General features: G+C 35.0%; 1 protein-coding gene across 2 annotated transcripts in view; it reads left to right on the forward strand.

Moving 5' to 3' along the window:
- The first annotated feature begins 2065 nt into the window (after nt 1-2065).
- The window catches only part of EBAG9 (estrogen receptor binding site associated antigen 9), a 37522-nt gene continuing 16738 nt past the window's right edge, over nt 2066-22849 (forward strand). Inside the window, exon 1 of one of the 2 annotated variants that reach the window (XM_031947126.1) lies at nt 2066-2160. The gene's annotated coding sequence lies outside the window, so the exon portion shown is untranslated. Of the gene's footprint in view, nt 2161-5637; nt 5726-22849 lie in introns of those variants that run through there. The other variant, XM_031947127.1, reaches the window with a different exon arrangement.

A 22849-nucleotide genomic window follows, 5' to 3' on the forward strand; every position in this document is an offset into this window, starting at 1 on the left:
TGTGGAGAACAGTTCCAGAAAGATGTTTGATGAAGTGGTAACAGATCTGAGAAAAATACAAGATGAGATTAGCAGAGATGAGCAGTGCAACAGAGATAAAGTTCTTTGAGATTCTCCTTAATAATCTTATATAGAATCACTAGAAACTGTATATAATATGGTTTTTGAAACAAAGAATGGGTAGTCGTTTTATTTTTCTTAATTTCAGTAAAATATTGTGATGTTATTAACTGTTTGTAAAGAGGGAATTTTGTTTTTTGGTTTGATGTTTACTTGAAGGAAGGTCAAGTGAAATGCTTTGGTGATTTGTCATTGATGTTTTAACTTTTTTTTTTTTTTATCAGTAGCTGAGATAGCATACTGATCAGATTTTCAAATGATACAAATCTAGCAAGTATGGATTACACTGTATATACACTGTATAAAAATGGGTTCCTTAACGGCTAAAGGGTCAGATCCAATTGAAATAAAATATACATCTTTCTACCTAAAATTTTAAGAAATCAGTCTCACAAGGGACAAATAATCAGTTAACCCTTTATGTAAAAGGAATTAATTTAGTCCATTACAAGGTCAGTGAGTCAAGATTATATCCTCACAAGAGCAAGCTGATGTAGTCTTAAAAGAACACAGGAATTGATCAGTTTTATAGTACTCTGGTCTTTACAGACTTCAACTGGCACACTTCGCAGTGGATACATTTTAGGAAGGACACTATTAAACTCGAGTATTTCTCAAATATAACGAGTAAATTTGAAATCATGCCATAAAAATATGTTAAATGCATTCACTGAGTAAGGCTGTCTTGGACGTCACTTAGTCCAGACAACTCTGGAAAGCATTTGTCTAACAAGGAACAACTCTCCATTTTACGTGAGGAAAATGAGGCTGAGGAAAGTTAAGTGACTTGCTCAAGGTAACGAGTTAATAGAGGCGGCAGAATTTAAAACCAGATCGGCATCTTTCCAAATCTAGTACTCCTGTCTGCCGTGCCATCTAGCTACTCATCGGATACATCGAACCGAGAAGAGACGGTTGGAAGTCGCTGGGTCCTTTTCAAGGTATTTAAGAGGAAATAAAAAAAAAATGTTCGGGGTTTAATGCATGAGGATGCACACATGAGGATGAAAAGTACATCCCAGGGCTCTATGATTCAGATCCCAGAGTACTCGAGGAGCGCTCGCTGGAGAGAGGAAAGCTACAATATTTAACCACTGTGGTCACAAATTAGAGTTATTAAAAACCTCAGAGGAAATCTCTATGCGCGGCCCAGTCACTTGGAAGAAAGTGGGGCTTTTAAGTCCGGCTGACGCACGGGGAGGAGTGGGGGGAGGGCATTTTGGAGATCAGTGAGCCTGGTTTATACGTGAGGAGCATAGAGTTGAGGGAAACAGCCAGAGTGGGTGAGAAGGGCTTTGAGGCGTCTGCGGCCGAGATCGACCAGAGGAAAAAGCAGCCAGAACAGGTTGGGTTTGGAGCTGGAAGACAGATCAGCCAGGAGGAGGTCTCTGAGCCGCGCGGACTCCCGAGGACGGAGGAACCGGGCCGATGCGGCCTCCCCCAGGAAAGGACTTTTAGTTTCGTCCTTCGCTTTCGCTTTTCTGGTGGCTGTGACACCGCCGAGAACGTTTTCCGGGTGCGAAGGAACAAAGCGTCCGGGGAAGCAGCCGGAGCCGAGGCCACTGCGACACACAGGCGGTCGCGGGCCCAGAAGGAAAAGGCTTGCGACTGGCGCAACGGTCACAAAAGCAACACGCGACAGAGCAAGCAGACGTCCCACCCCGCCGTCCGGGACCGCGGTCTTCATTGGCTCGCGCTTCCGCCGCGTGACCAGCGGCCCGGAGGCAATTGGTCTAAGCGAGCCAAGGGGCGGGGTGAGGAAGTGAGGAAGGCTAGGCTGCAGCTAGAGACTAGGAATCCAAGGAAGGAAACGTGGGGAGGGGCGAAGAAAGGAGGAGGGGGGAGAGGGGAGGGTTTCCCCGGAGGAGGCGGAGGGCCATGGCAGCGATTCGGCGGAGACGACGGCGGCGAGCCCGCGCGTGGCTTTGAATGAGCCGCTGAGTAAGGCCGAGAACGAGCGCACGCGCGCGTGCCTGCGTGCGCGCGCGGCTCGCGGCAGCTCGGAGCCTCCGCCGGGCTGGCGGGGAGGGGGAGGGGCAGGTGAGTGTGCGAACCGCGCGCGCCCGCGACTGGGGGGGGTTCCCCCTCCCTTCATTCCTGCAGGCTTCCCCCTCCTTCTGTTTTCCCCACCATCCCCGTCCCCCCCTCCCCAACTACCCCTTTTCTTGGTTCTTCTCGCTCCTTTATTCCTTCTCACCCCCCCATCCCCTTTACCTTCGCTAGCCTGGGAACTGGTTCCGGGTCAATCTGACCCCCCCCCCACCCCTAATCCCATTCCCAGCCCTGATCCCATTCCCACCCCACCAGGACGAGGTTGACTATGACTAGGTTTTTAGCGGAGAACTGCTAGCATCCTAGCTTCTTTTTGCAGCCTTGGGGATGGGGGGGAGGAGAGGGGACCTCACTTTGCTCGCAGCCTCCCCCATAACAAAACACATCCTCCTAAAAACGTGGGGCTGCTTTTCCCAACAGCACCCAGTGTCCCAGGACTAGCTCTCTCTGTGTCTTCAGCCAGCGGGCTTGGCCCCAGACAGCTGTTTGTAGTATGCATCCCCTTCTTCCCTTAGCTGGACATTTCCTCTCACGTTGCGTGCACGGGCAGTGATTGTCGTGTGTGGACCTGAAATGTCACTTTGTTGAGCTTTCCCGCTGATAAAAGTAGCTACAGTAACTCCTCAGACCCTCTCTTCCTTTTCCCCTCTTCCTGCTTTCCCCGGCGCCTCCCCTTCTCCAACTCCCCAGTTTAAAGTGTTGCATTGAAGGGTTAAAGTAAATGGAGCTCCTAGAATTAAATCTATTACTAGATGTTGGGATATTTTGCAAATAATCACTTCTAAAAAGCTCCAGGGGTTCCTTGATTTATGATTAAAGAACTTTAATCTTGCCATCTCAGACTTACTAAAATCCCTGAGGTGGCAGATATTTAATGGCTTGACTCCATGTGTGACTCATGACGAGAAACGTGGTCAGGACTGGAACACAGGTCTCCTGATTCTACTTCCGGGAGATTAATAGATTCGGGAAACCCTAAATTTTTGGATTTCTGATAGCCTAATTGGGTTTTAAAAAATTTTTTTTCAATTATCCTGTTTTTTTGTTCTTTTCTCAACATTTGTTTGAAAGAAATAGAGATGACAGAGAAGGAAAGAAGTATAGAACTCTTATATCTTAGGAAAGAAATTCTCATGTTTGCATATCCAAAAATGTATTTTAAATTCTAATAGTCTTATCATTTTTCTTTGTGGATCTAGCCAGTTTAATTTCACAATATTCTAATCCTATTTCTCCAAGGCGCCGTATTAACTCCTTTTTTTTTTTTTTTTGACATGTAAAATGAAGGGCATCTGTGAGTGCCACAAAAGTATTGTGTTTGATCACCTAATTTCTTTAATTTGGCATAAAGATTACAAAATGACTATTAGAAACAGAGGCCATTGTAACTAATTTGTTTTATGCTAAAAGTAGATTCTACTTAAGGTTGTCTTTAACTCTGAATTATAGGTTGTTAAATGCAGATAGAAATACTTTTGAAGTTGACATTGATGCCTTAATTCTAGTTATTTTATGTATTTGCATTGATTTCTGCACTTGTTACCTAGGCAAAAGGTAAATTTAAACCTTCAACTAGGAACTCCTTTCTTTGTTGTTTTGGAACTGAACTTTCTTTAGTGTTAATTTCTTAATATAACACATTCCTGTTGGTTTCTTAAAAGTAGAAATGTTAACGATTTTTTAGGTGACTTACTACACATTAAACCCTTCAAAAATTTGAAATAGTAACTCTTTTTACAGTGGCCTAAAACAAAAATAATTTACCTTTTTGGTTTGTTTGTTTTCTTTCAGGGTTTGTTTTATTTAATAGCTGGGCAGAAATTTCAGTAAGATTGTGAAGTGGATTTTAAAGAGATTGTATTGGTTTGAATAATAGTTGGATAGTTTGTCTGGCATTCACATGTATGAGTAACATGCAGTACTTGTATTAGGGCTGTCACTTGGAAAAGAAAACAGTGCTTTCTTTAATCATTAGGACTTTGTCAAGGAAGAATATGCTTTTGATAGATTTGTTTGCTTTAAATGTGGAGTTTTTCACAGAAATTACATGGAGTATTCTAGAAGAATATAATAAAGTACACACTAAATAGCCTCTTGTTGTTCTTACACATTTGTGATCCTCACAGGTAGGCTTATTGTGTGGCATATTTAAAGAAGATAATAAGAAAAGAACCTCATCTATCCATGCTAGCTTCCTACAGATACCAAAGTAGCTATTGAGGGGTTTAAAATCCTATTGATTACTTAACATAATTCTGTTATATCTACTATAGGCAGGATCTCCACATACATACAAGTAGATTTTGTTTCAACTTAACTCACAACATCTTATGAGCATTAACTATATTCCCAATACCTGTTTGTATATATTTTACTGCTTATGGAATGATACAAAATTTTTACCTGTTTCATCAAGTTCAAAATTTTAGTTAGTACTAAAAGGTTTTGGAATATAAAGTTATATCATGGTGTTATTTTATTTTATTTTGCTGAGGCAATTGGACTTAACCAAGGTCACACAGCTAGGAAGTGTGTTAAGTGATTGGAGGCAGATTTGAACTCAGATCCTCCTGACTTCAGGGTTGGTGCTCTATCCATTACACCAACTAGCTGCCCCCTATGGTATTATTTTAAAGAAAATAAAATTCAATACTTTAAACGTGAGCAAAGACGTATGAATGAGTAGTACAAACCTGAGTATCTTGATAAGATGGCTTGTACTGCAATTTTCACAGACCATATGATGCTTTTGTTAGATTGTAAAATTCAGGATACTAATTATATTACAGATAAGGACTTGATTTGTGATTTTATTGGCATAGGAAATTCTTGTGTAAGAAAGGAAACTACCTTTATCAATGTAGGTGAGTATTTTCTTGTTTTCTTTTATTTAGAGAGCTGCTTAGAGCAATGAGAGGCTCAGTGAATTGGTAGGGGTCACTTGGGCAAGACTTGAACCTAAGTTGAGGTCTCAGACCAACTGTATCCATTTTGCCACACTGAAAATATATTATTACCACCAAATTTAGTAATAGCATCTTTAAGTTATAAAGATGAAATTAGCCTGGAATCAGGAATTTGTTGATAGTTCAGGAAACAAGGGTAAACACAATTTAGCTATATGCAGTTTATTCTGTAGTTCCAGATATTCAGTTCATCAAATATTTCTTGAATATGAACTAATTAGAGAGGAAGCAGTGAAAAGGTATAGCTGAAAGAACATTGAACTTGAAGACTGCCATTTTTTTCTTGTCTAATTAGATATTTCATATCTAATATGCATGTGATCCATGCAAGTCATTTAATGTCTATGTCTCATCATTTGTAAAAAAAAAAAAAAAAATTGTGCTTTTTATCATCTACTTCCTAGGGTTTTTTTTTTTAAGCATTGCTTTTTAATTTTTAAAGTACAAAAGAAAAAAGTTATATTTTTATTTACAGATGTCAGACCTGTGGAGAGGATTACCAGGATGGTTTCATAAGAGTACGGGTTAGAGGATTGGAGATTTAGGGGTAGAAGAAATTAATCAAGTCTATTCCTCTCATTTTACAGGTGAGGAAACAGGTTTTAAGAGGAGAAATACTGCCTTGGACAATTATACAGGTGGTGCATGGCAGAGCTAGGTATTTGAATCTAGAATTCTGTCTCCAAATCCAGCTTTCTGTGAAATGTCATATGTTTGACTTTCTTAAGATCTCTTTTTTTAACCTCTTCAGAAATCATGAACTCTCCCCACTCCCCATTAACCCTTGCTATCCAAGTACCTAGTGTTCTTAATTGATTTTCTATCTTTCCATATTTACCTTATTCTAAATGTAGCCCTCTTTCCATTCAAAATTCCAGTTCCTTGTTTGCAGCTTCCTTCTGCTAGCTATCATCAGACAAGCAACCTCATTAAAATAATGGATTTAAGATATGAATGACTGTCAAAATATTTGGAGACACCCTTTTTCCAGAGCTAGCCTAGCAAGAAGGTTGGTTCTGAGCTTGGCATAACAACAATCCTTTGCATTATAACTGATCTGGCAAATACCCTCTGGCACTTAGATGTTCATTTATGATTTTTATATTACTCAGTAACTGTTTAGTTTTGTTGGAGCTTATTTCCTAGGGATCTGAGAGCTTTCCATCACATCTTTTGACATTACTCATAATCCCTTTCTGCTAAGTGAACCAAACTAAGTACTATACTCCTGTACCCACCATGTGAATTCTGGTTCTCAACTTGGAGACTTCCCACAGGACTTGCAAAAGTTTTTCCTTACTGACTCTCCTATCTCTACTCTGCTCTGTTCAGTCTGGACATAGTTTAGAAGCTGGATCTGATCTGTTTGATAATTCTTAAGCTGTTTATGCATTTTCATTTTTTCTTTCTTTTTTTAAAATAGACTTTTCCAATTCCAAATTTTCTCCCTCCCCTCCTGACTCAGTGAGAAGGCAAAAGAAGCAAAATCTCTTACAAATACGTATAGTCATAAAAACCAGGTTTCTACATTAGATATGTTGTTTCCCCTCCCCTCCAAAAAAAAAAAAAAAAAAAAAAAAGGAAGGAAGGAAGGAAAAAAAGTATATGGTTCCATCTAACCTCTTGAGTCCATCAGTTCTCTTTCTGGAGTTTGATAATATATTTTATCATGAGTCCTTTAGAATTGGATTGATCATAATTACTAAGTCTTTCAAATTCAATTATTATTAATAATATTGCTCTTACTGTATAGATTTTTCTCTTGGTTCTGTTCACTTCATTTTGCATCAGTTCATACAGGTCCTCCCAGGTATTTCTGAAACCATCCCCTTCATTATTTATCACATAATAGTATTCTATTATAGTCATATAGCACAACTTGTTTAATAGTTCTCTAGTTGATTGATATTTCTGTTTCCAATGTTTTGCCATAAACAAAAAAGAGCTTCAGTTAGTGTATACATATATACATGTGTGTATACACATATACATGTACATATGTATCTGTGTATCCATTTTCTCTTATTTTGATATTTTGGAGTATAACCTAAGTAGCAGCATTTCTAGGTTAAAAGGCTATGAACAGTTTAATAGTCTTTTGAACATAGTACCCAATTACTGGTTAGATTAGATCATAGTTCCAACAACAGTACATTAATGTGCCCGTTTTCCCACATACTCGATAGCACTTGTCAATTTTCCTTTTTTGTCAACTTAGCCAATCTTGTGGCTATGAGGTAGTACCTTACAATTGTTTCAATTTGTGTTTCTCCATAGAAATATGGGCAGCTGGGTAGTACAATGCTATACAGCATTAGAGTCAGGAAAACTTATCTTCCTGAATTCAAATCTGGCTTCAGACACTACTATTTAGCTGTGTGACTTAGGGAAAAACACTTAAACCAGTCTACCTTATCTATAAAATGAGCTGGAGAAATAATTGGAAAAGCATTCCAGTATCTTTGCCAAGAAAACCCCATGTGGGGTCACAATGAACAAGAAGTAGAAAATTAGAGCATGTTTTTTATGACAAGTGATAATTTTGACTTCTTCCACTGAAAACTGCCTGTTGACTGTTTATTAATTGGGGAATGGCTCTTATTGTAAATTTGACTCAGTTCCCTATTTATCTTAGAAATGATACATTTATGGGGCAGCTAGGTGACACAATGAACAGAGCACCAGCCCTGAAGTCAGGAGGATTGAGTTCAAATCTTATCTGACACTTAATACTTCCTAGCTGTGTGACCATGGGCAAGTCACTTAACCCCAATTGCCTTAGCAAAAAAAAAAAAAAAAAGATTTATCAAAAAAATTTTCTTCAGGAATTTCCCTTCCTACCCCCAATTTCCTATTTTTCTTATAATTTTAGCTGCATTGGTTTTGTTAATGAAAAAACTTTTTAATTTTTAGCAAAATTAGTTATTTTGCCTCCAGGGAACCTCTCTTATTTGGTCACAAACTTTTCCCTTAGCCATAGATCTGATAGGTAAACTTCCCTTCTTGTTCTGCTAATTTTACTTAATTTTCCACCCTTTTATGTCTAAATCATGTACCTATTTTGGGCTTATCTTTGTATGTGGTGTTAGATGATGGTCTCTTCCTAATTTCTATTTTCCAGTTCTCCCAAAAGTTTTCGGTCATATAGTACATTTTTGCCTTAAAGGATAGAATATCCTGGGTTAATCAAACACTAGGTTACTAAAGCTCATTTACTTCTGTATATTGTGTACCTAATCTATTCCACTGGTTAATAGATAAGATATTATCTAATAATAATCAATCAATAAACATTTTTTAAGTATGTCCTATGTATCAGGAATTATACTAAATGCTGGGGATAAAAAAGGAGGCAAAAAACAGTCCTTACCCTCAAGGAGCCAATAATCTAATGAAGGAGACAGCATATGTAAGCAATTATATGCAAAAAAAAAAAGAAAAGAAAGAAAGAAACCACATTATATATGTGATAAACAGAAAATAACAGAAAACACTGGAATTAAGAGTGATTGGAGAACCCTTCCAATAGAAGGTGAGGAAACTATATAAAGGCATTGGAGTTTTAATAAGTAAGAAAGTGTGACATGATTGCTTTTGGAAAACCACTGAATTGCGGAGTAGAAGATAGATTAGAGTTCAGAGATATTGAAGTAAGGCAAACCCATCACCAGAATATTGTTCATGTGAGGTAATGAAGGTTTGCACTGGAATGGTGACAGAGTTAGAGGAGAAAAATGTTGTGAAGGTGAAATATACAGGCTTTGACTTCAGATTGGAAATGGGGAAGGAATGAAAGATAGTGAGAATTTAGGATGATTCCTTACTTGGTAGCCTGAGGGACTGGGAAGATTGTATTGCCCTCTCCAGTAATAGAGATGATAGGGGAGAGAAAAAGTTGGGGTGGGGTAGAGAAGTTAAAATGAATTCTGTTTTGAATATATTCAGTTTAAGATATTTGCTGGACATATAGTTCAAGATATCTGAAAGGAAGTTGGAGATGCAGATTGGAGGTCATTAGAGAATATGAGACAAGATACATAGGAATTGTCACATAGAGAAGGTAATGATCCATCAAAGCTGATAAGATCACCAAATGAAGTAGTATAGTGGAGGAGGAGAAGAGTGACTTAAGACTGCACCCTGAGGAACACATATGGTTGAGGACATAATCTAGATCAGGGGTTCTTAAACTTTCTACTTGTGACCCCTTTTCACCTGTGACTCTAATTACATAGGTATTTAAATAGGTATACAAATAAGACACTTAATACTTCCTAGTTGTGTGACCCTGGGCAAGTCACTTAACCCCAAATGTCTTAGCAAGAAAAAAATTTACTAATTTTTTTTACTAACTTACTAATTTTTACTAATAAATTTATTATTTTTTTTTACCAATACTTTACTAATTTTACTAATTTACTAAATTTTTTTTACTAATTTTCTAATAATAAACCATAACTTTGTGACTCTCACATTCAATTATTAGATCCCATATGGGCTTGTAAACCACAGTTTAAGAGGCTAGGAAACAGATGAAGATCCAGAAAAGGGGGCACATAAGCAATAGTCAGATGATTAGGAGGAAAACCATGGCATGCTTGCCATGAAAACCCAGAGAGAAGATAGTTATCAAGAAGAGAGTGGGAAGTAATCAACAGTGTCTTAGGTGGCAGAGAGGTCTAGGAGAAAGAGGATTGAGAAAAAGCTATTGGATTTGGCGAGTAAGAGATCATTAATAACTCTGGAAAGTATGCTTTCAGTGGAAGTATAAAACAGAAGCCAGAATGTAAGGAGTTAAGAAGAGACTGAGAATATAGAAAGAGGAAATACCTATTTATAGGTAGTTTTTTTGAGCACTTTCTTTGTCAGGGACAGAAAAGAGATAACAAGACATAACCAGGTATAGGAGGGTCAAAGCGAGATTTTTTTCAGGCCACAGGAGACATGGATGTTTTTTAAAGTCTTAAATGAACCAGTAGAGAGAGAGGCTGAACAAAGTTAAAGAGTAGGTTTGACAGTGGGAACAATCTCTTGGAAGAAAAAGGACAGAATGGGATTTCTTAAAGAAGTAGAAAAATTAGCTTTGGTACTTCATCATTTGAGACCGGAGGGAAAGAGGAGATAGTGATAGAAGGCATCTTAGTGATAAGGAGTTAAGGGAAGAACAGGGAGTTTGTGGTGTATGTCCATAACTTTTTCCATAAAATATGATGCAAATCTCTTATCTGAGAGTAGGTGGAGAAGAAGAAGCAATGGGAGGTTTGAGGAGATGGAAAGAGATTGGGAAGACCTGCTCAAGCAACTAGAATAGTGATCTAATAAGGGAGGTACAATAGGGTTGTCTAGCTTCATTGAGGGCACAGTGGATATTATGTAACAAAATTGTTAAGGGCCTCGTCAGAAGAGTTATTTGATTTTTCTGCTCCTTCCTTCATAGGACCCATGTAGGAGAATAGGCAAGGAATGGTGGGAGTGACAGCTTTATAGTATAGTTGGAAATCTTTTACAGCTAGGCCCCGTTCTCATTTTTTTGTTTTGTTTTGTTTGTCATTGGTTTCCTTGATACTACTCTTGTCCTTTTATTTCTCCAGAAGTATTTTTTTTTTCTTTCTAGGGAGCAATTCTTTGATATTTTGATTAACATGGCACTTGATAAGTAAATTAATTTAGATAATATTGTCATTTTTATTTTGAATTAACCACCTGTACACAATATTTCTTCAATTATTTAGATGTCTTAATTTGTGTGAAGTGTTTTGTAATTGTGTTCATATAGATTGACTCTGAGTATAAAATTTTAAATAGTTCTCTATCTTTTATTTTAAATTAGTTTTAAATATTTTAAATAGTTCTCTTTCTCTTCCTGCTGGATTTTGTTGATACTGTGACAGAAATGGGAATATTTTTGTGTAGGTTTATTTTGAATCTTGCAACAAATTATTTTAATTAGTTTTTAGGCTGGCTTTCCCTATAGGCTTTTCTAAGTAAACCATATCTGTTTAGTTTCCTTTTTGCCTGTGCTTATTCCTTCAATTTCTTTTTCTTGTCTTACTGCTGGAGTTAGCATTTCTAGTACAGTATTTAATAGTGTTATAGCACAGTTTTGTTTTATTGTCCTGACTCAGTTTTCTTAATTATCCTGACTCAGTTTCCCTAATTGTTCTGCCTCAGTTTATAATTGTTCTGCTCAATTTTAATCAGAATATTTTGATAAGGATAAAAGATCTTATATTTTAGAATATCAGGATGCCTCTCCCCATTTCAAATTATCAGAATATCAGATACTGTCTTATCAAGATGCCTCTCCCCATCTCCAGGTGCCTTCCCCCATCATGTCATCCCCCTCTCCTGTGGCTTGCCCCACTCTGTCAGAGTGTCCTGTTCCTGCTTCAGTCTAGCCCCCTGTGTCTGAGCCACGTGTATATATGTCATTGAGAACTCGCATTGTTTGCTGGGTTCTTGGAGAAGATAGTTTCATTCAGCCCTGGGACCAAACCATGGATCCATTTGGTCCCAGTAAATCTCTCCCTTTTAAATAAATTATTAAGTACTCTCTAATCTCTGTCTTGCCTCAGTTTCTCCAGCATTACAATAGTAATAGTGATAATGAATTGGGTAGATAGGTGGCTCAGTGGATAGAGCACTGGGTTTGAAGTCTGGAAGATTTAGCCTCCAGAATTCAAATCTGGCCTCATACTCTTAGCTCTGTGATCCTAGGTAAATCACTTTAACTCTGCTTCAGTCTCCTCATATGTAAAATGAGATGGAGGATAGAAAACCCCACCTGGGGCCAGGATCAGACATGACTAAAAAAGTGAACAACAACAAAATGATAATGGACATCCTTGCTTCATGCCTTTCTTATTTAAATAACTTCTAATTTATTCTCATTACAAACAATTGCCTGCTCATTATTTTAGATGGATACGATTTATCTCGCTAAAAAAAAACTCCATTTAGCCTTGTTGTGCTTTTTATGGCTTGTTTTTTTTTTTTTTTTTAATAAAATTAGTGGTTTTTTATTTGTGTCAAAATAATTTGTGCATATTTTGAAATAATCATTATTTTTGTTGCTTTTGTTATTGATATGGTCAGTTACGTTTATAATTTTCCCAATATTGGACTAGCCCCTCATTGCTAGTTTAAATTCAGCTTGGTCATAATGTATGATCTTTGTAATATATTATTATAATTTCCTTGCGAGTATTTTTCTTTTAAATTTGCATTGATATTCGTTATGGAACTTAATCTATGTGTTGATATGGAATTTAAGTCTTGTTTTCTTTCTTTTAATTCTCTAAGACTTAGGTGTCAAAACCACATTTTTATTTTATAGAAGGAATCTGGTAGAATGCCTTCTTATTTTTTTCAAATAGCACATATAATATTGGAATTTTTCTTTTAGATGCTTTGTAGAATTTGCTTGTAAATTAAAAAAAAATCTTTTGAAGTTTTTTTGTCTTAGCTCATTTATGATCCCTTGATAAATTTCTTCTTTTCTAAAATAGGGTTATGTAAGTTCTATTTCTTGTTCTGTTAATTTGGGCAATTTATATTTTTATAAATATTAATCTGTTTCATTTAAGTTATTGGTTTTATTGGATGTAGTTGATCAAAATAGTTCCCAATAATTAATTTTCTCCCTCTTTTTTTTGGTTGTAAAATTTATTTTTTGTATTAGTAATTTGGTTTTATTTTTAAAAATGAAATTAGCCAATGGTTTATTTATGGGCTTTTTTGAATTTTTATTTTTGCTAATCTCTAGGATTTCTTTTTTTGGTTTTTAATTGGGGAGGGGGGTTAACTTGTTGTTTTTCTAGTTTTCTTAGGTGTATATGCACCATTACTTGATCTATTCTTTTTTTTTTTTTTTTTTTTTTTCGTTTTATTGATATTGATGCAGTTTGAGTGGTCTCAATTCCTGGTGATCTAGAGGTTAGTGGCAATAAGAAAGTTGTTAAGAATCCCCTTTAAATTGGCTGCAGGTTTTAGGAGTGAAAGAATTCATTCATTCTCAAATTATTAGTTGCAAAATGAAAGTTTATTGATGGATAGGAATCAGTTTACCAAGATACTGTCTTCTATAGTGGTAGATCTATTGGAAAATGGAGTTTTGCACTGACAGAATGCTTTCTCAGTGGACAGAAGGTACTGGCAGCTGAGTGAGCTACCTAGGTCCATCTGCAAAAACCTTAGTGGAGGGAAATTGTTATATTGGGTATCTTCAGTCGGGGCTGGGACAACTCAGATCAGTATTCCTTAATTGAAAGAGAATTTAGAATTTCTTATGGGAGTTAATTCTCTTATCCTGAAAGATTTGGGCTCTGTCTGGACTCCTTGGAAGCCTGGGAGAGAGCCTGGTCAAAGGAGAAATCTCAGAGTTTTTTTTTTTTTTTTTTTTTTTTTTTTTTTTTTAATAGAATTAGTGGTTTTTTATTTGTGTCAAAATAATTTGTGCATATTTTGAAATAATCATTATTTTTGTTGCTTTTGTTATTGATATGGTCAGTTACGTTTATAATTTTCCCAATATTGGACTAGCCCCTCATTGCTAGTTTAAATTCAGCTTGGTCATAATGTATGATCTTTGTAATATATTATTATAATTTCCTTGCGAGTATTTTTCTTTTAAATTTGCATTGATATTCGTTATGGAACTTAATCTATGTGTTGATATGGAATTTAAGTCTTGTTTTCTTTCTTTTAATTCTCTAAGACTTAGGTGTCAAAACCACATTTTTATTTTATAGAAGGAATCTGGTAGAATGCCTTCTTATTTTTTTCAAATAGCACATATAATATTGGAATTTTTCTTTTAGATGCTTTGTAGAATTTGCTTGTAAATTAAAAAAAAATCTTTTGAAGTTTTTTTGTCTTAGCTCATTTATGATCCCTTGATAAATTTCTTCTTTTCTAAAATAGGGTTATGTAAGTTCTATTTCTTGTTCTGTTAATTTGGGCAATTTATATTTTTATAAATATTAATCTGTTTCATTTAAGTTATTGGTTTTATTGGATGTAGTTGATCAAAATAGTTCCCAATAATTAATTTTCTCCCTCTTTTTTTTGGTTGTAAAATTTATTTTTTGTATTAGTAATTTGGTTTTATTTTTAAAAATGAAATTAGCCAATGGTTTATTTATGGGCTTTTTTGAATTTTTATTTTTGCTAATCTCTAGGATTTCTTTTTTTGGTTTTTAATTGGGGAGGGGGGTTAACTTGTTGTTTTTCTAGTTTTCTTAGGTGTATATGCACCATTACTTGATCTATTCTTTTTTTTTTTTTTTTCGTTTTATTGATATTGATGCAGTTTGAGTGGTCTCAATTCCTGGTGATCTAGAGGTTAGTGGCAATAAGAAAGTTGTTAAGAATCCCCTTTAAATTGGCTGCAGGTTTTAGGAGTGAAAGAATTCATTCATTCTCAAATTATTAGTTGCAAAATGAAAGTTTATTGATGGATAGGAATCAGTTTACCAAGATACTGTCTTCTATAGTGGTAGATCTATTGGAAAATGGAGTTTTGCACTGACAGAATGCTTTCTCAGTGGACAGAAGGTACTGGCAGCTGAGTGAGCTACCTAGGTCCATCTGCAAAAACCTTAGTGGAGGGAAATTGTTATATTGGGTATCTTCAGTCGGGGCTGGGACAACTCAGATCAGTATTCCTTAATTGAAAGAGAATTTAGAATTTCTTATGGGAGTTAATTCTCTTATCCTGAAAGATTTGGGCTCTGTCTGGACTCCTTGGAAGCCTGGGAGAGAGCCTGGTCAAAGGAGAAATCTCAGAGTTTTTTTTTTTTTTTTTTTTTAATAGAATTAGTGGTTTTTTATTTGTGTCAAAATAATTTGTGCATATTTTGAAATAATCATTATTTTTGTTGCTTTTGTTATTGATATGGTCAGTTACGTTTATAATTTTCCCAATATTGGACTAGCCCCTCATTGCTAGTTTAAATTCAGCTTGGTCATAATGTATGATCTTTGTAATATATTATTATAATTTCCTTGCGAGTATTTTTCTTTTAAATTTGCATTGATATTCGTTATGGAACTTAATCTATGTGTTGATATGGAATTTAAGTCTTGTTTTCTTTCTTTTTAATTCTCTAAGACTTAGGATGTCAAAACCACATTTTATTTTATAGAAGGAATCTGGTAGAATGCCTTCTTATTTTTTTCAAATAGCTATATATAATATTGGAATTTTTCTTTTAGATGCTTTGTAGAATTTGCTTGTAAATTAAAAAAATCTTTTGAAGTTTTTGTCTTAGCTTCATTTATGATCCTTGATAAATTTCTTCTTTTTCTAAAATAGGGTTATGTAAGTTCTATTTCTTGTTCTGTTAATTTGGGCAATTTATATTTTTTATAAATATTAATCTGTTTCATTTAAGTTATTGGTTTTATTGGATGTAGTTGATCAAAATAGTTCCCAATAATTAATTTTCTCCTCTTTTTTTTGGTTTGTAAAATTTATTTTTTGTATTAGTAATTTGGTTTTATTTTAAAATAGAAATTAGCCAATGGTTTATTTATGGGCTTTTTTGAATTTTTATTTTTGCTAATCTCTAGGATTTCTTTTTTTGGTTTTTAATTGGGGAGGGGGGTTAACTTGTTGTTTTTCTAGTTTTCTTAGGTGTATATGCACCATTACTTGATCTATTCTTTTTTTTTTTTTTTTTTCGTTTATTGATATTGATGCAGTTTGAGTGGTCTCAATTCCTGGTGATCTAGAGGTTAGTGGCAATAGAAAGTTGTTAAGAATCCCTTTAAATTGGCTGCAGGTTTTAGGGAGTGAAAAGAATTCATTCATTCTCAAATTATTAGTTGCAAAATGAAAGTTTATTGATGGATAGGAATCAGTTTACCAAGATACTGTCTTCTATAGTGGTAGATCTATTGGAAAATGGAGTTTTGCACTGACAGAATGCTTTCTCAGTGGACAGAAGGTACTGGCAGCTGAGTGAGCTACCTAGGTCCATCTGCAAAAACCTTAGTGGAGGGAAATTGTTATATTGGGTATCTTCAGTCGGGGCTGGGACAACTCAGATCAGTATTCCTTAATTGAAAGAGAATTTAGAATTTCTTATGGGAGTTAATTCTCTTATCCTGAAAGATTTGGGCTCTGTCTGGACTCCTTGGAAGCCTGGGAGAGAGCCTGGTCAAAGGAGAAATCTCAGAGTTTTTTTTTTTTTTTTTTTTTTAATAGAATTAGTGGTTTTTTATTTGTGTCAAAATAATTTGTGCATATTTTGAAATAATCATTATTTTTGTTGCTTTTGTTATTGATATGGTCAGTTACGTTTATAATTTTCCCAATATTGGACTAGCCCCTCATTGCTAGTTTAAATTCAGCTTGGTCATAATCTCAGAGTGATTTTTAAAGGGAACAGTTCCCCTACCCCTTCAATATAAGCATTGAGAGAAATAAAATTTTCCCTAAAAGCTCTATTTTTACTGTAATGCCGCAGAAACTGAGCAAGATTAGAGATTAGAGAGTATTTAATAGTTTATTAAATGGAAAGATATACTGGAACCAAATGGACCCATGGTTTGGTCTCAGAGCTGAATGAGACTATCATCTCCAAGAATCCAGCAAACAACATGGCTCAGACACAGAGGGTAGATTGAGGCAGGGGCGGAGTCAGGACGGAGTCAGGGTACTGAGATCAGAACTGGATTCTGACAAGGTAGGGTGAGCCTCTGGAGAGGGGGATGGCATAATCAGGGGGGAGGCACCCTGATCTGGGGAGAAGCATCTTGATAAGATAGTTTCTGATATTCTAAAACTAAGATCTTTTTTTCCTTATCAAGTGTTCTGATAAAGAAGGAAGGGGAGGTTTTGCAGAACTGAGAAGCAGGGAAACCAAGGCAGGACTGAGTCAGGATAAATAGGGAAACTGAGTCAGGGCAATAAAAGAGAACTGTGGCATAACACTACAAGCTACAAATTTTGGTTTATTTCATTTTTATCTTTAATGAATTTATTGATTTTTTTTCAATGAATTGTTCTTTGACACATTCTTTTTTCTTAGGATTAAGTTTAGTTTTTAATTTATTTTAATCTGTGTTTCATAGGTCCTTTATTAAATGTAATTTTTATTGTATCCTCTGCTTTTCTGCTTTTGGTTTACCAGGTTTTTATGCCCTAATTTATGGTCAGTATCTTTGTGAAAGTACTGTTGTATTAGCTGAGAATTAAAAATACTCCTGTTTTCATTCAGTTTTCTTCAGTGTATCATATCAAAAGTTTCTAAAATTCAATTCATTTTATATTTTTTCCTTTCCTTTTTTATTTTATAATTACTTTTGTCATTGTCTGAGAGGGGCAAATTAAGATCTTCCACTAGTATAGTTTTACTTTCTATTTCACCCTATAACTCATTCAACTTTTCCTTTAAGAATTTGGAATACTATGGCATTTGGTGCATATATATTCAGTATTGATATTAATTCATTGTCTAGGATACTTTTTAACAAGATGTAGTTTCCTTGTTGATCACTTTTAACTAAGTGTTTTTGCTATTGCTTTGTTTGAGATCATGATTACCACTCCTTCCTTTTTTTTTTTTTTTTAAACAAGCCAACATGACAGACTTTGTTCTAGCTCTTTAATTTAACTTTATGTGTATCTTTCTGTTTTAAAATGTGTTTCTTATAAACAACATATACTAGTGTCTAATTCTTTAAATAATCTTCTGTTTTTTGGGGTGAGTTCATCCCATTTATGTTCACAGTTATATGTATTAACTTTATTTCCTTGTTCCTAGTTTTTAATACTTATTCTTTTCTTTTTACCTTGTCACCTTCTCAAGACTTTGCTTCTGAACATTGGCTACCTTAATTTACCCTCCTTTTTTCTCACTTCTACTCCCTTTCCCTAAACATCTTTCTCTTCTTTTTCCATGTTAGATAAGATAATTTTTTGTATTCAACTGTGTGTGAATGTATTGCCCTTACCTCCTCTTCTCCTTACCTGCCTCTTCTCCTCTCCTGTCCAAATCTCTCTCTATTGTTTAAATCTTTCTATTTATATATTATATTAAACATCTGTCCCATTTATGTGAGGTAATTTTTCCCATTCGTCTTTTGACCTTCTCCTAATGTATTCCTCTTCCTCACCTTTCTATTCTTTTGGAATCATCCTCATATAAAAATCCTACTAAGGCCTGCTGCTGTTACTTTACCTTTAAGAGCCAAGAACCCTTAATAATCATAAAGTTCTGAGGAGTAGTGTCTACCCCTATAAGAATTCTAATGGTTTTCTTTTGCCTCTAGGAGCAAATGCAGAATTCTCTTTAGAATTCTCAAATCCCTTTATAACCTGGCCCTCTGCTACCTTTCAAACTTTTTCATATCTTATTCCCTACCACACATTCTTCAATCCAGTAAAACTAGCTTTTCTACTACATCTCATGCCTCTGGGCACTCTTGCTCCATGCCTGAAATACTTTTTCTCTTCCACTTTACCTAGAGTCCCACTTCACTTCTTTTAAGTCCCAGCTAGAATTCTGTCTTTTACTGGAAGCCTTCCTCAAGCCTTCATAATTCTAATGCCTTTCTTCTTGTTAATTATGTCTTACTAATCGTGTACATGGTTTGCTTTGCATATATTTGTATATTGTCTTTCCCATTAGATTGTAAGCTCTTTGAGGTATCAGGGACTTTGTTTTGCCTCATTTTTGTTGTTATTGTTATTGTTGTTCCCAGCAAGGGGTCTGACATTAATTGGTGTTTCAATAAATGTTTATTGATTGCTAAATCTTGGGAAATTCTGATTGTGGTTCCTCAGAATTGAATTATTTATTTATTTACTTGTTGGCCTGTTTATCTTCATTGTTATTATTGATTTTTTTTCTTGATCTGGGAATTCTGGATTTTAGCTACAATATTCTTGGAGTTTTCATTTTAAGTCATCTTTTAGGAGCTGAATTGTGAATTCTTTGAGTTTCTACTCTGCCTCTGATTCTATGATATCTGGGCAGTGTTACTTTATAATTTCTTGAAATGTGATATCTAGGTTTCTTTTCGAGGCTTTTCAAGTATTCAGTTCATTGATTATCTCTCATTCTGTTTTTCAGATCCTTTCCTTTTTTGTGAGATATTTCATATTTTCTTTTTTTTTTTCGCTTTGTTTTGTTATTTCTTAATGTCTGATGGAATCATTAACTTCCATTTGGACCAACTCTAATTTTTAAGGAGTTTATTTACTTCAGTTAGGTTTTTTGGTACCTCTTACAAAACTGTTAAATCTCTTTTCCTAACTTTCCTGCATATCTCCAAAAACCCTTATAGGTTCCTTTAGAAAAATGACTGACTCATCTAAGAATTTTATCATACAGTATTTCTTAACTCCCTTTTTTATTCTTTATTTTAAATAATAATACTAGGAAGAAATTATGCAACATAGAGTGAAGTTTCTGGCAGTTTATTCTTCTGGCTGAGAGTTTGTTTACCCTTGAACAAATAAGTTTCAAGTTAAAGTATGTAATTCAAACTGTCACAACAGTTCTACAGTGGATAGGGTGCTGGACTTGTAAAGATCTTGGTTCTGGCTTATGAGTAAATCACATCTTTCCAAACTTCAGTTTCTTTATGTTTAAAATAGGGGATTATAGGCTTCCTATGAGGCTCATGAGGTAATAAATATTTGTTAAATACCATTTTCAATATATAATATAAATATTAAATACTATATTCATAGAAAGACAAAAAAAAAAACTGAAGCAACACTGGTTCAATATCTAAATTTGTGAAATTTAAGGTGAATGATAGTTCTGAGCAATAACATAGACAAGAGAGAAGCAGCAAAAGATCAACTAAGCAGTCATTTTAGGGCCACAAATGGGGGAAAAGTGGAGGAAAGATAATATAAAGATTACTGTAACAAATTTTTAACCATTGAAGATATTGGAATCACAACACGCAGACACTAACATCATAGACCTACATGTTCTTATGATAGGGTAAAAATGATACCAAAGAAAACATAAATGGGAAATCCATCCAGATTGAACTAAGTATATATAGAGAATCACCATGTTGGAAGAGCATGACTGCAGGAAAGAAAAATACGTGTTGATTTTTGAGGGGTGGGGAGGAATCATTTAGTACCTCTGATTAAAAATGCCACAGGAAATTGATACCTATGAAACTAAATGCCCTTCTCCTCACTCCTTCATTAGACAAAAGATATCTTTCAAGTATTTATTTAAGGTCTGCTTTGCCAGGCAATGTGATAGTAACTGGCATTGTTACTATCTGTGTACAAATAATGAAATACTGTCTTTTGAGCATCTTATGTGTTAACAAATGTTATATCCTTCTATCTATCTATCTATCTATTTATCTATGCTTCCAATAGTTATATGAAAAATTTTCAAAAAATAATTAGATCAATAAAAACAACCCTTTGGTAATATACCTTACATCCTTCAGAATTTGTTTAGTTTTCCACTTTTTTTGGATTCCTAAATCTTTAAACAATTTCTGTCTCATGAACTGTTTATAAGTATGAAGTTTATAAATGTTAGTTGATTGAAAAAACTTATTGTTGGAGAAAGTATGGAAAGTCAGTACCACGACTTTATTATTAGTAGAGTTGTTCCACATCTCTGAAAATCTATTTAGTCCTAATGATAGCACTAGACAGCTTGTAGTTTGCATTTTTTTGTACTTTTAAGTCTTTTCTGGGAAGTAACAGTTGTTGAAATAAAACATCAATTAAGAATATTGTATATTTTAATTTGGCCCAAGAAAGTTGATTTAAAAGGTCAGAGAATATGACATTCTGGTAGCTCTAGTATTGACAGCAAAATTGGGGATATACTACATTATTAATTTAAATTATTAATGGCTTATCATATGCAAGGTACTGTGCTAGATCCTGAGGAAACAGGGATTTAACGGGCTCTGTTTTCAGGAAATTTACAATCTAAAAAGGAATGTAAACTATACCAAATGATTGAATGTATTGAAAGAGTTCAAGCAACAGTGATCAGAGAAATTTGAAAACTGTGATCACTTTTAGGTAGAGAGAAAGACAAGTTAAGGAAAACTTTGTGGAAGAGGTTGACTCTTGAGTTTAATCCTGAAGAAGGAATTTAAACAAGTTCCAGGAAAACATTCTGCTTGAAAGATTGGATGGAAGCAGAATTTGTTGATTTAATTCAATCAATGGGGTGTGTGGAAATCAAGTTTGCTTAGAATATAGAATATATAGTCTGTAGAATATAGAATGCAAGAAGGGAGAGGATAAGTGTGAGAAGTGGAGAAAAGTAGGTTTGTTCCAGATGTTTTGAATAGAGAATAATATCTGAGGAGAATGCTGTGAAAATTACTTTAAAAAAAAATTACTTAAACTTTTAGTGTGAAGAATTTTTGAAAAAGGAAATCATCTGAAGACAGTCAACTACCACTTATTGAGCACCTCCTGGAGACTAAAACTCTAGGAATGCCTGAACAAAAGCTTAGCAGGTCCTGAGCTTAATAGTTGTCTAGGCATTCAATATATGTACTAGTACATGTGCAATAAATTTAACAATTTCAGACAACAGCTGGAACAGATATCTGGAGAGATCTGATATAAAAGATAATATCTGAGAAGTTTTGAGAGACAAAAAAATCTGATAGATGGAAATGAGAGAATGTCCTGTGTAGAGAATAAACAGGAGGGCAGTTAGGTCATACTATAGATACCATGATTACACATCTAGTAAGTATCTGAGGTCATAGCTCAGATTTTCCTGACTCCAGACCCAGCTCTCTATCCACTGAGCCACCTAGTGCCAAGAAGGCATGAAGGGAAAATAATGTCTAAGAGACATAGGAAAGTGGGGTTAAAGCCAAGTGGTGAAGAACTTTAAAAGCCAAATAGAAGAGTTTATATTTGATCCTACAGGATATGGAAAATTGCTGTATGGTGGAAAGGAAGTGACTTGGTCAGAACTGTGCTTTAGAAATATTATTTAGGGGTGAAAAATGGATTGGAGAGAGGAGAGACATGACACAGCGAAACTACCTAGGAAGTTTTTATACATAGTGTGTGGTGTGATAAGGACCTGGACTAAGATGGTTGTGGCAAAAACAGAGAGGGAGATGAGTGGAAGAAAAGAGGTATTATAGAAGAAAAATGAACAAAATTTGGTATTTGGTTGACTGTATTGAGTCAGGGAGAATGAGGTAAACTTTATGAATGGAAGGATGGTGATACCCTTGATAGTAATAGGAACAATTAGAAGAGGGAGCAGGATTTACTGCTTCTGTAAGGTTGGAACTGAGATGATATAAATTTGTACAGGCTAGTCAATGTGGCTTCATAATTTCTTCCAGCTAACTTCTGACATTACGTAAATAGAAACAAAGACAGTGGATGATGGCAGTAATCTAGCTTCAGAACTTTGTAAGGAAAACTGTCAAGTAGCTGTGCAACCCCAGGCAAATAAGTTTCTGAATTTCAATTTTCTCATCTATGTAAAATGAGAGGGTTGATTCTGATTCTTTCTAAAACTTCACAGATCTAAATCGATGTTCCTCTGATTTCAATTTGGATATGTTGAAGATACTAACAAAACATTCAGGTACAGATGTCTATTAGGCTCTTAAAGATATTAGACTAAAGTTCTAGGCTTCTTTGTGATCCTAGACAGGTTCTGTCTTTAGTTTCTAATACTACAAAATAGAAATAAAAATAGTATCTACTTTGCAGAGTT

The sequence above is a fragment of the Sarcophilus harrisii genome, chromosome 1 (assembly GCF_902635505.1).
Source record: "Sarcophilus harrisii chromosome 1, mSarHar1.11, whole genome shotgun sequence".
NCBI lineage: Eukaryota > Metazoa > Chordata > Mammalia > Dasyuromorphia > Dasyuridae > Sarcophilus > Sarcophilus harrisii.